We start from the raw sequence: 16,273 nt of genomic DNA on the forward strand, positions 1-16,273 counted from the left end.
TCGCACAAAGTTACATGAGTGCTATTTGCGCTAGCTGTCCCTAATTTAGCAGTGTAAGAATAGAGAGAAAGCAACTAGTCATCATTACCCACCGCCAACTCTTAGGCTACTCTTTTACCAACGAATAGTGGTAATGAACGTAACATTATAACGCCCCCACGACTGAAAGGGTGAGTATGTTTGATGTGACAGGGCTTCGAACCCGCGCCCCTCAGATTACAAGTCAAGCGCGCTAACCAACCGGCCAAGCCAAATGTTTTAATTAATTTATTTGTTTACAAAATGTTTCTGCATAATGTATCATCATAAGACAGTGTAATGTATCGTATGGCATTAAACATATGGTATTAAAAATCCTTACCATAACTATAAAATAACAAAAAATTACTTTTCATCAACATAATACGGAACCGTTGCTATCAAGTCATTTTGTTATTATAAATACCCTTTCAACCATTGATATATCTGTTGTATTCCAGTTGACTGGAAGAGTATAGGTACTTGGCAAAAGACTTTGTCTGCACTGGATGCTGCAGATACAGTGTGGTTGGTATAATATTATATACTTCACTTTTATTTATAAATTCTGAACAATATTTAATCCTCGATTGGGTAATAAGTTAAAATAAATTAATATACATGAGACTAATTAGATTATTTTTCATCATGAGGTTTTAAAGTTATTCATTATTGTAGAAGCTTTATATAATTGTTAATCAGTTCTTTAAAAGTTGTTTCTGAAAAGCTGATTCCTTATTGTTTTATCAGGATATTAAGCAGAAGATATCATTTAATCACAAACTGTTTTAAATGAATAAATATATATATGAAATAATAATAATTTGGGCTGATTTTGTTAGTTAGATTAAAGTAAGATAAATTCTAGTTCCATGAGAAATGAGATGGTTGATAAAAATAAAACCCAGACAAATTTCATTTCAATTTTTTCTGATACTAATATTTTTCCCTTGGCAAAGACTTATGGTACGTCTTTTACATAGGAAAATCGCCACCTGCTGGCGGTATTTTGACTAAATGAGTGAATTTGCTGTATTTCGAGCAAACAAAAAGTTACCGTTAAGAATAACACGAGTCGTGAGTAGGGCTATCTATCAAATTACAGGGCGCAGGTTTGTCGCCGGTTGGATATAAGAGAAGAAATGTCATTCAATATAGAAATTCGATACTAAGGATAAAAAAGCCACGTGCCCAAACCAGCTGAATGAACGAAATGGACACAGCGACCAGTAAACAGTGGAAACAGTTGAAGTAAAAAAATGAAACTAAACTGACTCGTTTCTCAAGCAAAACAACAACAAAAAATCATAAGAGATGAAGCATTGGACTGATAAGTTCAGGTGTGTTGTTTGCATGACACTACAGAAGGCGCTTTCATTTCAGAGACAAGTCACAAATGGACAAAAAAATCTGAGCCTCTAACAACATCAGAAATATATCAACAAACCAGTTGAAGTAAACATATACCTATAGAGATATCATGACAGCCAACATGACGTCAGAGTATTTTACTCGTTTTGCTTTACGTACAAAGCTTCAGAATCGGTTAACTGAGTTGTAACTACCGCAGGGTTCGAATCTCGAATTTTAGCCTTAGAAGCTAACCGCTGAATCATCGGAGAGGGGTTGGTACACTAAGTTAAACAGATATTTGAACTGCGTCATAAATGCTTTTAAAACGACATGCAAACTAATCGAATTTGTGTATGTTTTCGATATATTTTGATGAATAAGACAACAATTCACTTGTTTCAGTCTAGTTTAACTGTCACTTGGGTCTCCAGGAGAGCATTGCGCGGGAATTTTAATTTCATACAAACATAAAGAAAGCATCTTATTCTTCTCACTTTTCAAACTTTTTCAGTTTCAAGTTCCAAACAAGAAACGAAATTCACTCTTCCTCTTTTGTTAATTACAAAGCTTCACAACGGGTATCTGTTCTGTGTTCACTGCACGTATCGAAATTCGATTTTAAAGGAAGTAACCCCCTTAAACATACGCTGACCTACTGGTGAGCAAGAGGTGATATATATTTAAACACGTATTTATATTTTTTATTTATTCATCGTGCATCTAAGAATAAATTTGGCTTTGGTAAAGATGCTTATCTATAAACGAGGCGGTGAAATAGTTAACTTTACTGATTTCGCTGAGTTTAGAATGTTAACTTAAGAATGTTTCTGGCGGATAATTTCTTCTATCTAAGAGACTATACAAGATCTTCGTAAGGTTTTGTTTGTTTGTTTCTTGTTCAGACATACCCCTGAGGAACATCCGTGTGTGTGTGGAGACGGTTTTCGAAAGATGTTAGTGCACAGAATTAGCGGATTATGTAGTTTTGCATTTCCAGTTTTTTTTTTAATGGCCATTTGATTCTTTCAACAACTCAGTTTTTTGAAATAACATAATTGTATAGTATTAGTATAAAAATAAAATATTTTGATTTCATAGCATGAATAAAAATACACAATATTTTAATTATATAACATGAGCATAAACACGCAATATTCCACTTGTACTCTATATAGCATATTGAGTAAACTTAAGACTAATAACGTAGCTAAATTAATATGTATAATTAACTATTGTCACCTGATGAAGGATAAGAGTACAGAAATCTTGGAAAAAAAGGTATTTTAACGTAGAGCAGTGGTGCACAAACGTTTTGAGTCAGGGGCCACAAACATACTTCTCGTAACCGTTGGGGGCCACAAAAATGAAGATTAAAATCGTCCCACAGCTGTTTTACACAAGATGGACATCACATTTAAGAACACACAAATAACATTTACATCAAAGAGTTTGCACATTATTCTAAGAAATGTTATGATACGCCAACTGTCACAACGTCAATGCGATGGATGGTGCTGCATGTCATCTACGAGCTTAGAAATGTCCGGCTTGATGTTTGACGTTGAAAGATGCAAGACTGCTTCCAGATGATCATCAGTCAGCTGATTGCGAGTGTTGTTTTTGTTCAGTTTCATATGCAAGAAAGCCTGTTCGCAGCAGTACGTGCTGTCAAACATGCTGGTGTGGACAAGTGCGTTTTCTTTCAGATTAGCAAATGTATCAGACAACGTTTTGTAGAAGACAAGCAAACTGTTTTCTCGGTAAATAGCACGCAGTTCATCAAATGCCTGAAGATCAGTAAGTTCGAGCTGATATTCTGCTGACAAGTCATCCACAGACACACTGAACGGATCAGCAAAAAGTTTCACCAACAATCTGCATTGGTCAAAGTCATGAAACCGTGAGTTGAAGGATTGAATCAAGGTATCTAGCTTCCCAACATAAACGTGTGTGTCAATGTCCTGATTCTTCTGTAGCTGTGACTGAAAAGTGGGAAAGTGCACGAAGTTGCCTGATGCTGCTTGCTGCCGGAACAACTGCAACTTTGTCCTGAAAGCTGAGACGTGATTTGCAAGCTGACAAACAAGCTGATTTTTGCCTTGCAAATTTAAATTCAGATCATTCAAGTGTTGTTTCATATCGACCAGAAAGGTCAAATCAACTTACCATGCTGGATCAGTCATGGAAATCATTTCTGTGTCTTTATTCTTGCTTCTGAGAAATTCTATCACCTCATCAAACAACTCTCAGAATCTTCTGAGCATCTTCCCTCGACTCAGCCAGCGTACTTCACAGTGATACACAATGTCACCATAGTCTGAATCAATTTCTTCAAAAAGACTTCGAAATTGACGGTGATTGAGCCCTCGTGATTTGATGAAATTAATGGCTTTCGTCACTAATGCCATCAGTGCCTGAAAACCAAGTTCTTTACTGCACAGGTTCTGTTGGTGAATAATACAGTGCAACTTCACCAACTGTCTGTTCTGCTTTCTTCGATGCTTCACCAACAGTGCTGCCAGCCCGCTACTTTCTCCGGTCATGACTCCAACTGGTAACACTTACCAGTTTCGTGAAATCCAATGAAACACTACTACACAGTCATACTGTCTCCTCGAGTAGAGCAGACCCAGTTGTCTAACCCTTCATGGAACCCATGCCGATTAATTCCTCTGTGATATCAAACGATGACGACACACCACGAACAAAAACTAGTAGCTGTGCTGTTGAATTGATGTCAATCGACTCGTCTGCTGCCAAAGAGAAGTAGATAAAGTTGGCTGCTTTATTTGTAAGCTGCCTTGTCACGTCTGCTGAGATGTGTGAAATTCTTCGTTGAACTGTCATACGATTCAAAGCCACCGTCTATAGCTTGCGAACTGCTTCCGGACACAACTTTTCCGATGCAGTAATCATACATTGCTTGACAAAATCACCATCAGTGGAGGGTCGGCCAGATTTCACTATCATCAACGAAATATCATAACTGACCTCACATGCTGCACCTAAATCTGCTGACTGCTTTGAGAAAACGTTCTGCTGGTGATTCAGCGACAGCCGCAGAGATTCAATTCGAGCTGTTCGTTCATCACCGACAACGTTGTGGAAATCTTTATGCTTCGATTCATAATGACGCTTTATATTGGATACCTTCGCTACTGCTACTGTCGAATGACACAGCAGACAAATCACGTTCTTCTGCTGTTGAATAAAACAGTATTGCGCAGTCCAATTATCATGAAACTGCCGGTTTTCGTCGTCAACTTTTCTTTTACGATTAGCTGCCATTTTTGTTACGAAATAATATTAAAATAGGGCTCGTAAGTAAATCTCGAAGAACAATTGGAACACGTGAGATATCGTAATTACGGAAATATTACGTCATTGCGCCAATGATTAAATGCCTATGCGTTAACGAGATTTGCTTATTAAATTTTGTTTATTATTCGACACAAATATGGAACCATCTAGCATCTAATCTAATGCATATTCGTCTATAGCGTTTAATCTTTGCGCAGGCGTGAACTCTAAGCGCGCGAATTCTCTATGTTTGACTTTCTCGTTGGACATCGCGGGCCACTCGGCGACCCGTCGCGGGCCAGACTTTATGCACCACTGACGTAGAGGAAAGTCCATGTACAATTCTACATATTAAATAAATTATTACATTCTGTTCATCATCGGTATAAAAAAAAGTAAAAATATCGAGTATTCGATAAGCGCTATCGAGCATTACTGTGAAAATGTTTTGTAACCGTCTGTACTGGGTAAGTACTAACCCAATGATCCATGCAACTAAATATCTAACAAGTAGCACATACCCAGAAAATATTTGCAAAGTATTGCAACAGTGGTACTTTAATACAGGATTTCTAGAATGATACAAAATAATTATAATCGCAAACGTCGAAGTCGAAAAGTCTACTTGTCTTAGGCCTAACGCTAGTTAAGCCTCAATTAAGTGTATTAGATAAAGAGAAAACTAAACAATGCACCTTGTGTAGGTTTTTGCTTCTGTTTAGTTAGGGTTAAACCTTAGCGTACTTAAAACTATCAATAAATAAACATATAATGTTATTGCATGACCTAATGTTAGACATAACTGAGAAGCTTTCAATATGTTGTTGTACAAAATGCCTACTAAAGTACAGTGGTACCTCAGTTCTCGAACTTAATCCGTTCCAGAAGGCTGTTCGAAAACCGAATCAATTTTTCCAATAAGAAATACTGTAAATTAAAATAGTCCGTTACAGACCTCCAAAAATTACGCATTATGAAGCATTTTAAGTAAAAATATTGCTTATTTACACCTGTATAATAATACTTACATGCATAAAGTCAACCACAAAAACTATAAACACAATAGAAAAACAATAAATGAAAATTTAACTGCACTTTACCTGTGCTGAGGTGAGCTGATGACGTATGTGAAAGGTGGTGAGGAACGTGGAGAGTAGGAGGGTTATTATTGTTTGGAAGGGGAGTCACCTTTCACAAAAACGTCATGCAACTCTCCTTCTGGGGTTCTTTCTCTTTTCTGTCTCTTTGCACCGCTACAACCTGCTTGAGACTCACTGGACCTATTTTTCACTAAAAACTTGTCTAATGAGGTTTGTTTCTGCATGCATTTTAAAATGTTTCTGAAGTAAGACATGACATTGTCATTGAAAAGGTTTATGCTGTGGTTTGCTACAGCTTTGTCAGGGTGAAATGTTTTCACAAAACTTTGTAACTCTCCCCATTTTCCACACATTTCCTTGATTAGTGAACTAGGAACATCCTCCCTTCCCTCCTTCTCATCTGAAGACACTTCCTCAGTTGCCTTCTGTTGCTGCTCCTTCTGAAGGTCTTGGAGTTCTTCCGTGGTAAGCTCAGTGTTGTGGTCTTCCACCAACTCCTCCACATCATCACTACTCACATTCAAGCCCATACACTTGCCTAGTGAGACAATATCTTCGATAACGGGCTCAGCCTCAAAGTCTTCAAAGTCTCTATCTGCTACTGAGTCTGGCCACAATTTCTTCCAGGCTGAGTTCATGGTTCTCAAAGACACTTCCCTCCAGGCTTTGTCTATAATCCTCAAGCAATGAAGGATATTAAAGTGATTTTTCCAAAACTCTCTGAGGGTTAACTTTGTGTCAGAGGTTACTTCAAAGCACCTTTGAAACAGTGCTTTGGTGTAGAGTTTCTTAAAGTTCGATATGACCTGCTGGTCCATGGGCTGAATGAAAAGAGTCGTGTTAGGAAGTAAGAGCTTCACCGTAATGAAACTGTACTCCTCCACCAACCCGTCCTCCAAGCCTGGTTGGTGAGCAGGTGCATTGTCCATCACAAGAAGGGCCTTGAGTGGCAACTATTTTTCCATGAGGTAATTTTTGCACTTGGGGCAAACACTTCATGGACCCACTCCATAAAATATTTACTGGTTACCCATGCTTTACTATTACCCCTCCACATGATATTTAATTTACTTTTCAGGGCATTATTTTTCTTAAAACCTCAGGTTCTCAGAATGGTACACAAGAAAAGGCTTAAGTTTTAAGTCCCCACTTTCGTTACTACACACTCTATTACAATAGAGTTAGCCTGTCCTTCATTGGCTTGTGTCCTAGCAGTGACTTCTCCTCCTTGGTGATGTAGGTCTTCTTTGGCATTTCCTTGCAAAAGAGGCCTGTCTCATCACAGTTGAACACTTGTTGGGGAATAAAACCTCAACTTCTACATAGTCCTTAGATTCCCTAACAAATTTATCAGTAGCGCCTTTGTTAGAACTGGCACCGTCCCCATGTCTCACTACACTGTGTGTGCCATTTCTCTTCCTAAATTTTTCAAACCACCCCTACTAGTCTTAAAGGCATCACTTGTATCAGCACTCGTTCCAGGGGTGTTTTTCAGGAGGTCAGTATGCAACTGCTTTGCTTTCTCACAAATGATGGTCTCAGAAATGCTGTCACCAGCTAACTGTTTTTCGTTTACCCAAATCAACAAAAGTTTTTCTACCTCTTCCATTGTTTGTGATCTTTGTTTCGTAAACACTGTCACTTCTTTTGCAACATCAATTCCTTTGATGACCTCTATTTTTCAGTATGGTGCAGACTGTAGACAACGCCATACCAAACTGTGTAGCAAGGTCAGACACGAGAACACCACTCTCATACTTTGCTATGAGATCTTTTTTTCACCTCTATTGTGGCTCTAACAACTTTTCTTTTTGGTTTGCTGCTTTTATTATCCTTCTTTGACCCCATGGTGGCTTATTTAATCAGAATATTTATAAAAACAAAAAGAAAAACGAGAACGTTCACAACAGATTTTAGCGGGGGTGTGGACTGAGCGACAAGTGCGGGTAAAATGTTTTGGACAAGCTTGGCGTGGGCCGAAAATGGTCGAAGGTCGTTCGGGTCATCAGTCGGGTTATTTCGGGGGCTCGGGCCACGACAGCTAGGTTCGGGAATTGAGTTTATGTTCGAAAACCGAATTGTTAGAGAAGGGATTCGTTCGAGAACCGAGGTACCACTATATATATTTATATCTGCTTTTTATTTACATCCATTAAAATTTAAGTACCCGTGCATTTAGGTAGTAAGGTATGTGCGGATTTTCAGAAGAGACAAGAACTCTATTATTATAATAAGACTTGTATTTTTGCTTTGCCTATAAATTTCTTACTTAAACGTTAACCCAGCATCGAAAGAGAAGTTCATCTGTTGACGTGGCAGTGAAAGAGTTAAAATGCTGGTGTAAATCAATTAGACAAGGACATTTATGTTAACAGAGTTACAAGTTTATAGAATAAGGACCTCTATGTACACTAAACAAACAACCTTAATTTAAAATGTGCAGCTATATCTATAGTAAAGGACTGTAACGTATGTTAGTTACCGTCTTAGTATATATTGTCACATAAACTTTTGCATGAAAAAGCATATACGTGAAAAGATACTGTGGGAAAAGTGAGTAGGTGTCATAAAGTATACTTTTACTCCAGGTCCCTAACGAAACATGAACTGGTGACTCAAGTTTGATGTGACATAAAATAAGAACAGTCGAGTCTAGAAAGGCAACACAAGCGTGGTATTTTTTTTTCCTACATTGCAACAGTTAGCGATAAAAGTTACAGACAATTATTGAAATTAAGCTGTTTTTGTTTTATTCCAGTACATGACACCCTTGTTGCAAATGTTGAAAGTTATAACCACAATTTCTTTGCATAGTGTACTCGAGGTGGGAAACCGAACGTAATGCTTCCGTTTTCTTCCGGTAGACGTCGTTACTATGATTTAGGACAAGGATATTGTGTTCTAGTCCAAGGTGCGTATGTTTTAGCACATGTTTCTAAAAAACTTCTAGACCAATTTATACGAAACTTTTATAAAAGGTGGTAGGTCAGCATGGGATAGTTCCCCTTAAATTTGGTTCCGATCCGGATTCTGGATTACGTATTGACTTACTGGCCTACATACTCAGGCTTGTAATCATTACCCGAAAGACACGTTAAAAACAAACTTTCTGCATTGTTTTGACGTCTATCGTGCCTACACATGGTTAACCTAAACACGTAAGAGACTAATGAAATGAATCAAGTTACCTCATTTTTAAGGTCTAGAACAGATCACAGGTAGACTGTTAGTTCGCCAGCTGTTCAAGCATGTTCAGATAAAGACAATAAAGCCATTAACACGGTACTACAAATCCATAGCTTTTGTACCGTGTTTCAAATAGCCCATTTAAAAAGATGCGGTGTACCAGCTTCAAGAGAATATCAATATAAGCTTATTCATGTAATCGTTTTAGAACGACTTCTCGTTACCAAAATACTAATTTCTTGTTCCTTTATAAGACACGTGGTTAACGTTGCTGTGACAGTTAAAAATATCACGCTAATTTGTTTAAAATTAATGCACATGCCCCTACTGGTTGTGTTAAAACCGTCATTAAATTCGAACGAACATTTTTACAACGTTCCCTCACTGTTACATCGTCAAAGAATGTTGTTGTTGTTTATCATGAAAGTAGTCAGTAAACTATCAGCTCTCTGTTTACCGGGCGAATGGAATCCCGGATTTTGGAATCGTGATTCCGAAAATTTAGCGCTGACTCAACGAGATGTCGTCAAAGGCTGAAATGTGATTTCGTTTCTTGAAATGTGCCTGGGCATAATAAGTCATTTTGTATTCTTTCATCCCAAGATAGAGTTTATGAGGTATTCAAGTGAACTTGGTAATATGGCTTTCTTCAATTCTGATTTTAGATAAATTTAAGCTTTATTTAGATGTACCCCTGCCCCACATTTTTAAATCCAAATGATTATTATTAAAGTAAATAATTATTATTGAAAGACATTATACATTATTAAATGGGTTAGAATATTCAGACTAGTTATTTTGAAGGTTTTGACACATTTTGGGTATTAACAATGTATAATGGTATTTTAAAGTAACATAAATCTGTAACATGTTAGTATTATTGTTTCGTTGTTTACAAATGAAAGGTCTGTACTGTGCTCAGAGTAGTCTTATTGGAAGATCACATGAGATCTCTATAGAAAACACAAAATGTGAATTATAAGAGTTCTAAGTGAAATACTTTAAAGTCACGAAGTAAGTAATCCTAAGAGATTTTGGGAAGCGACAGAATTCAACAGACTCTACCTACTGCATAACATAATATAATTATCATCATTAGCTATTTGTTACTATGATGAATCTAGGTGTATAAAATACTTTAAATTAGCAAATGCTTAAAGACAGGTATGACAAGTGTTCGTGGAAGCCGTCGTTGAGATAAGCATCAGTTTTCGGTACATGTAAACTGAACACTGCAAGCTGTATGAAGATTAATAGGACAGTAATGATGACAAGCGTATGTGACAACAAATGGAGCAGAGGATGACGTCTCCGCAGAATAGATGAATATCTTACGACATTATTATAGCTGAAAGTAACCATAAGAATTCACGAATCTCGAACAAACTGTAACACAGACAAAACCAGATCTTCTCGAGAGACTTGTAAGAAGCATAGAAGAGTTAGCGAGAACATCTATTGGCGGAAGGTCCGAGAACAATCTCAGATATGCAGATGATTCGATACTACTAGCAGAGAGTGAAGAAATTTTATCAGTTATGCTAACAAGAATTAAAAAGATCAGTGAACAGTGGAAACTGCACCTTAATGTAAAGAAAATCAAAGAGATTATACCAACAAAGAATAGAGAGACACCAACATTTACATTGGTGTCAAGAATACATTTGGAATAGGTGTCCTCTTCCACCTACGTACTTGTGATAGCTAATATCAAAAGATGGTTTAAATGCAATAAAGAGATCGATACACGTATGACTATAGCTAGATCAGTAGTCAGTGAAACGAAATACCTGCTTATAAAAAAATGGATTTTTATGCGTATTAAGATAAGACTAATACATTGTTACATCCTGTTAACCCTCGTTTACCGATCATAAATCTGGCTCATCTAGAATTCAATGGAGGAAAGACTAGATGGTGCGGAGAGGAATTGTTAAGATCAGTTGTACAGAAAAAATGTAAACAACAGAGAAGTATGTAAAGATACATGGTTAGATAAGTGGTTGATAATAATAATCGCAAAAAGAAAGTTAACGTACTATCGGTATGAAATAAAACATCTTCAAAACTTAGTACTGACAAGCTATATTGAAAGGTTTGCTTGTATTGAATTTTGCGTGAAGTTTTGAGGGCTATCTGAGCTAGTCGTCTCTAATTTAGCAGTGATTGGCCAGATGGCAAGCAGCTATTCAACACAATCCACCACCAACTCTTTGGCTACTCTATTTACCGATGAGTAGTGAGATTGGCCGTAACATTATAACATCCCACGGCCGAAAGAAAGAGCATATTTAGTCTGATGAGGATTGGAACACGCATATCTCCAAATTAGAGGAAATAATGTATACTTTAGGGAGGCCTGTACTGTTGTTCTGTCAAACGTTGTTACAAATCTACAGTCTTTATAAAGGGAAAATATCAACTTTAACCTTATCGACCGCTTATATAAAAACAAATATTATTACATTCGTATAATTTGAATATATTAATCTTTACCCAATCAATTTGAGCTTTCAAGTTATGCGGAAACTACATGACAACTGAACGGTCATAAACAATGTTATACTAGTTTTGATGATTCATCAACTTTGTATAATTTAAAAACCAAAGGAAGTCACAGCGTAAATAGCCCATTACGTAGCTTTACACTTAAAAACAAATATATAAACAATTCAATGCTTAATTAAATGTAGTAATTATAATTATATAATAATGATGTATTTTTCTCTCACGTTTACACAAAGATGGCGCTCACCGTAGATTTCTGAGTGATATAAATCGCCTGTCAGAAAATCTAGAAACCTACTGACCCACTTTTCAAGTTCAAGGTAGCCAGTAAACCAGTCAGGTCTGTCAAGTTGTTTAATTGAGAAGACAATTTAAGGCTTATCTTGCGCATGCAATGTTTTGTTCTGCTTCCGTAGATATTGCAGGAAAAGTCTTACTGAGGTTAAGCGACAATTTTTACCATAAAATGACATAAATTTATTTAAAAAATAGCTTTTTTTATTATTCAAACAATTTATTTTCTACCATATCGAGTGTATTTTAGTCATCGAATCAAATAGCATACTTCTTTCATATTTTTAGTGTATGAATTTAAAGTTGAAAATATATTCATTCGTTTTGTAAGTAATGTTTTGTTTTTTTTTCTGGTGGCAGTGTTTTTTCTATGGATTTACTAACTCTTTCAACGGTTTGCGCAGCACAGATAGTCCATTGTGTAGCTTTGCGCTTAACAACAAACAAAAAAATCCTAAGTCTCTTGATGTAGTATTTGGTATTTTCAATATGAATGATACCTTGTGTAGAAAATGTTAAATCACTTGGTCAGGGAGAACTTCTCCTTTGGTTTCCAGATGATGTTTTAAGTTTTAATCTGATTTAATTTAAGTTCTAAAGAAAGGCCAAACATTAACATCAAAGTATCAGATATAAAGTACTTCAATGTTAGTCGTTATGCGTAACAGGCGATGCTGGGTGAAACATGGTAACGTGATATGAAACATACTGGAAAACAATCCAAGTCTTTTGCAAGAAGAAAATACAGAAGAGCATACTTAGCTGCTTTGTAACTAAAGAGATACTATTGCAGACGGTTGCTTCTAGCTATACGAACTATGAAAAGTGACAGGAGAAACTAACTGTGCTTTAAAGCAACTTTAATCTCTTACAAGTGATAACACAACAAAATTAAAGTCATGGATAGAAATAGGCTAGAAGTTTGGTTGTACATACAATAATAAAGTCATGGGTGGTCTAGAAGTTTAGTTGTTCTTACAACCATAAAGTCGTGGTTGGTCCAGACGTTTAGTTGTTCTTACAACAATAAAGTCGTGGGTGGACTAGAAGTTTAGTTGTTCTTACAACAATAAAGTCGTGGTTGGTCTAGAAGTTTAGTTGTTCTTACAACCATAAAGTCGTGGTTGGTCTAGACGTTTAGTTGTTCTTACAACAATAAAGTCGTGGTTGGTCTAGAAGTTTAGTTGTTCTTACAACAATAAAGTCGTGGATTGGTCTAGAAGTTTAGTTGTTCTTACAACAATAAAGTCGTTGTTGGTCCAAAAGTTTAGTTGTTCTTACAACAATAAAGTCGTGATTGGTCTAGAAGTTTAGTTGTTCTTACAACAATAAAGTCGTGGTTGGTCTAGAAGTGTAGTTGTTCTTACAATAATAAAGTCACGGGTGGTCTAGAAGTTTAGTTGTTCTTACAACAATAAAGTCGTGGTTGGTCTAGAAGTTTAGTTGTTCTTACAATAATAAAGTCGTGGTTGGTCTAGAAGTTTAATTGTTCTTACAACAATAAAGTCGTGGTTGGTCTAGAAGTTTAGTTGTTCTTACAACAATAAAGTCGTGGTTGGTCTAGAAGTTTAGTTGTTCTTACAATAATAAAGTCATGGGTGGTCTAGAAGTTTAGTTGTTCTTACAACAATAAAGTCGTGGGTGGTCTAGAAGTTTAGTTGTTTTTACAATAAAAAAGTCGTGGGTGGACTAGAAGTTTAGTTGTTCTTACAATAATAAAGTTGTGGTTGGTCCAAAAGTTTAGTTGTTCTTACAATAATAAAGTCGTGGTTGGTCTAGAAGTTTAGTTGTTCTTACAACAATAAAGTCGTGATTGGTCTAGAAGTTTAGTTGTTCTTACAACAATAAAGTCGTGGTTGGTCTAGAAGTTTAGTTGTTCTTACAATAATAAAGTCGTGGTTGGTCTAGAAGTTTAGTTGTTCTTACAACAATAAAGTCGTGGTTGGTCTAGAAGTTTAGTTGTTCTTACAACAATAAAGTCGTGGTTGGTCTAGAAGTTTAGTTGTTCTTACAACAATAAAGTCGTGGTTGGTCTAGAAGTTTAGTTGTTCTTACAATAATAAAGTCATGGGTGGTCTAGAAGTTTAGTTGTTCTTACAACCATAAGGTCGTGGTTGGTCTAGACGTTTAGTTGTTCTTACAACAATAAAGTCGTGGGTGGACTAGAAGTTTAGTTGTTCTTACAACTAGAAGTTTATTGTTCTTACAACAATAAAGTCGTGGTTGGTCCAGAAGTTTAGTTGTTCTTACAACCATAAAGTCGTGGTTGGTCTAGACGTTTAGTTGTTCTTACAACAATAAAGTCGTGGGTGGACTAGAAGTTTAGTTGTTCTTACAACAATAAAGTCATGGGTGGTCTAGAAGTTTAGTTGTTCTTACAACCATAAAGTCGTGGTTGGTCTAGACGTTTAGTTGTTCTTACAACAATAAAGTCGTGGTTGGTCTAGAAGTTTAGTTGTTCTTACAACAATAAAGTCGTGGTTGGTCTAGAAGTTTAGTTGTTCTTACAACAATAAAGTCATGAGTGGTCTAGAAGTTTAGTTGTTCTTACAACCATAAAGTCGTGGTTGGTCTAGACGTTTAGTTGTTCTTACAACAATAAAGTCGTGGTTGGTCTAGAAGTTTAGTTGTTCTTAAAACAATAAAGTCGTGGTTGGTCTAGAAGTTTAGTTGTTCTTACAACAATAAAGTCGTGGTTGGTCCAGAAGTTTAGTTATTCTTAAAATAATAGGTACATCAGCAAAGTTTGTTGAATAATCTGAAGCAGTGAAAAATATGTTGTTATAATGAAACATGTACGTGTAATTGGTTTGATATTTGTTATGTATTTACTAGAACATATAGAGCATAGCTTTCCATATTTCTTAACACATAACCAAGCTACTTACCTGTGCACTTGAATATATGTGTATAACTTAGATAACTCTACGGATTTCTTTAACTTTCAAGATATCTTGTTCATTAAGTTACATCATAACAACATCTGAAGTTAAGATAATTATAATACAGCCTAGATTGTTTCGATGCTACTCCTAATAATTAATTCTAGTGTTTTTTTTAAGACAAGACAGGTTACGTTTACTAAAAGTCCTTTCACGTATGTCAGGCTTAGGTTACTCCAAATGTTAGCCTGTTTTCGAGAGTGTTAAAGTATTTGATATGCCTAACTTCCTCATTTTACGAAGTTTCCAACAGGTTTATAGCTTGGTTAACTCAAGTTTTTATAAAAGCATTTTAGTGCAGTAAATTTAGCAGAAATGTCGTCTTATGAACTTCTTGGCCTCGAGTTAGTTTTCGTGAGAATAAAGATATAATTTCTAGTTAAAGAAACTCAACATGTTTTCCAAATGAAACTATGATCTGGAATTCAGATCATATCAATAGCAATGAATTTAAACAAACTGATTATATGCGAGTAAAATAAAGACAGTTTCCATTAATCTCTTCAAACTACGCCCGTTTAAATAACTCACGAGCTAATAAGATGTGCAATTGGCTTTCGAAATGGTAAACTAATATGAAACTCAACCAATCATAAAGGCACATAGTATACTTTTATAAAAATATATATATATTACAAAAAATAAAACAATTCTAATTGGCTCTACGTTTGACAACGAACTAAAACGTTGTTATTTTGTTCAGTGTCAAACTGTACCAATCGTTTAAAATATTTCCTTTTGTGAGGTAACGAATAAATTTAGAAAGAACGTGTCTTTCACTGTTTCTTTTTTTACTTACAAACTCAAAACATGGTTCTCTCTAGAGACTTTTCAAACGATATAAAATTCTGTAACACGATTCTAATACACAGCGTGATAACGTTAGCGAACTTATTATATTAATTATTAATAGACTATTATTTGCAACTTACCGTTGTATGGGGACTCGATATGTCCGTTCAGGCTTGCAGAATCTGATATTTAGCGACGCAAGGCAAATGTACCTATCCAAGCCCCCGCTAGTACCTCGTGGCTGCCTTCTCCCCCCGGTTAGCCGTACTATGAGCCATGATTTATCCGACTTAATTTCTGGGCATTCAAAACTAAGCAACTGACCCATTTTTAATGATGGATTCTAGGCTGAACATAGATTTCAATGTCAGAGGCAACAATGGCCGAGGGAAATGTACTGCTTGCGGTTCCCAGATTACAGTGTGAGGGGGGAAAAGAAATCTGTGTTAGTAGGATAAAGAGGTCGTATATAACTTGTTTTTGTTCATGGAACAAACTTCTTAATTTAAAACGTTCAACCAAAAACCACAAAGAAAACTCTTCTCACGACTGTTGACAGAACGACCACCCGACAACAGTTTTACTGGAAACGAACGTGGTGAAGCTGGAATCCAGCAAGGAGTAGTGCTGGGAGGGTATAATATTCAGAAAAATTCAAACACAGGTTTACGTATTCACAACGTATTAACAATTACTGGCAACACCAAGTACATAACACATCAAATTAAAAGAAGAAAACAACGCTAAAAAGTATGTATTAGAAATCTATAAATAACCTGA

General features: G+C 36.1%; 1 protein-coding gene across 1 annotated transcript in view; it reads right to left on the reverse strand.

The window, feature by feature from the left end:
* Nucleotides 1-15,780, reverse strand: part of LOC143255168 (trypsin-1-like) — a 38,083-nt gene extending 22,303 nt beyond the window's left edge. The window contains exon 1 of the mRNA XM_076510417.1: nucleotides 15,634-15,780. The gene's annotated coding sequence lies outside the window, so the exon portion shown is untranslated. The remainder of the gene's footprint in view (nucleotides 1-15,633) is intronic.
* Between the last annotated feature and the right edge of the window lie 493 nt (nucleotides 15,781-16,273).

The sequence above is a fragment of the Tachypleus tridentatus genome, chromosome 7, assembly GCF_004210375.1.
Source record: "Tachypleus tridentatus isolate NWPU-2018 chromosome 7, ASM421037v1, whole genome shotgun sequence".
NCBI lineage: Eukaryota > Metazoa > Arthropoda > Merostomata > Xiphosura > Limulidae > Tachypleus > Tachypleus tridentatus.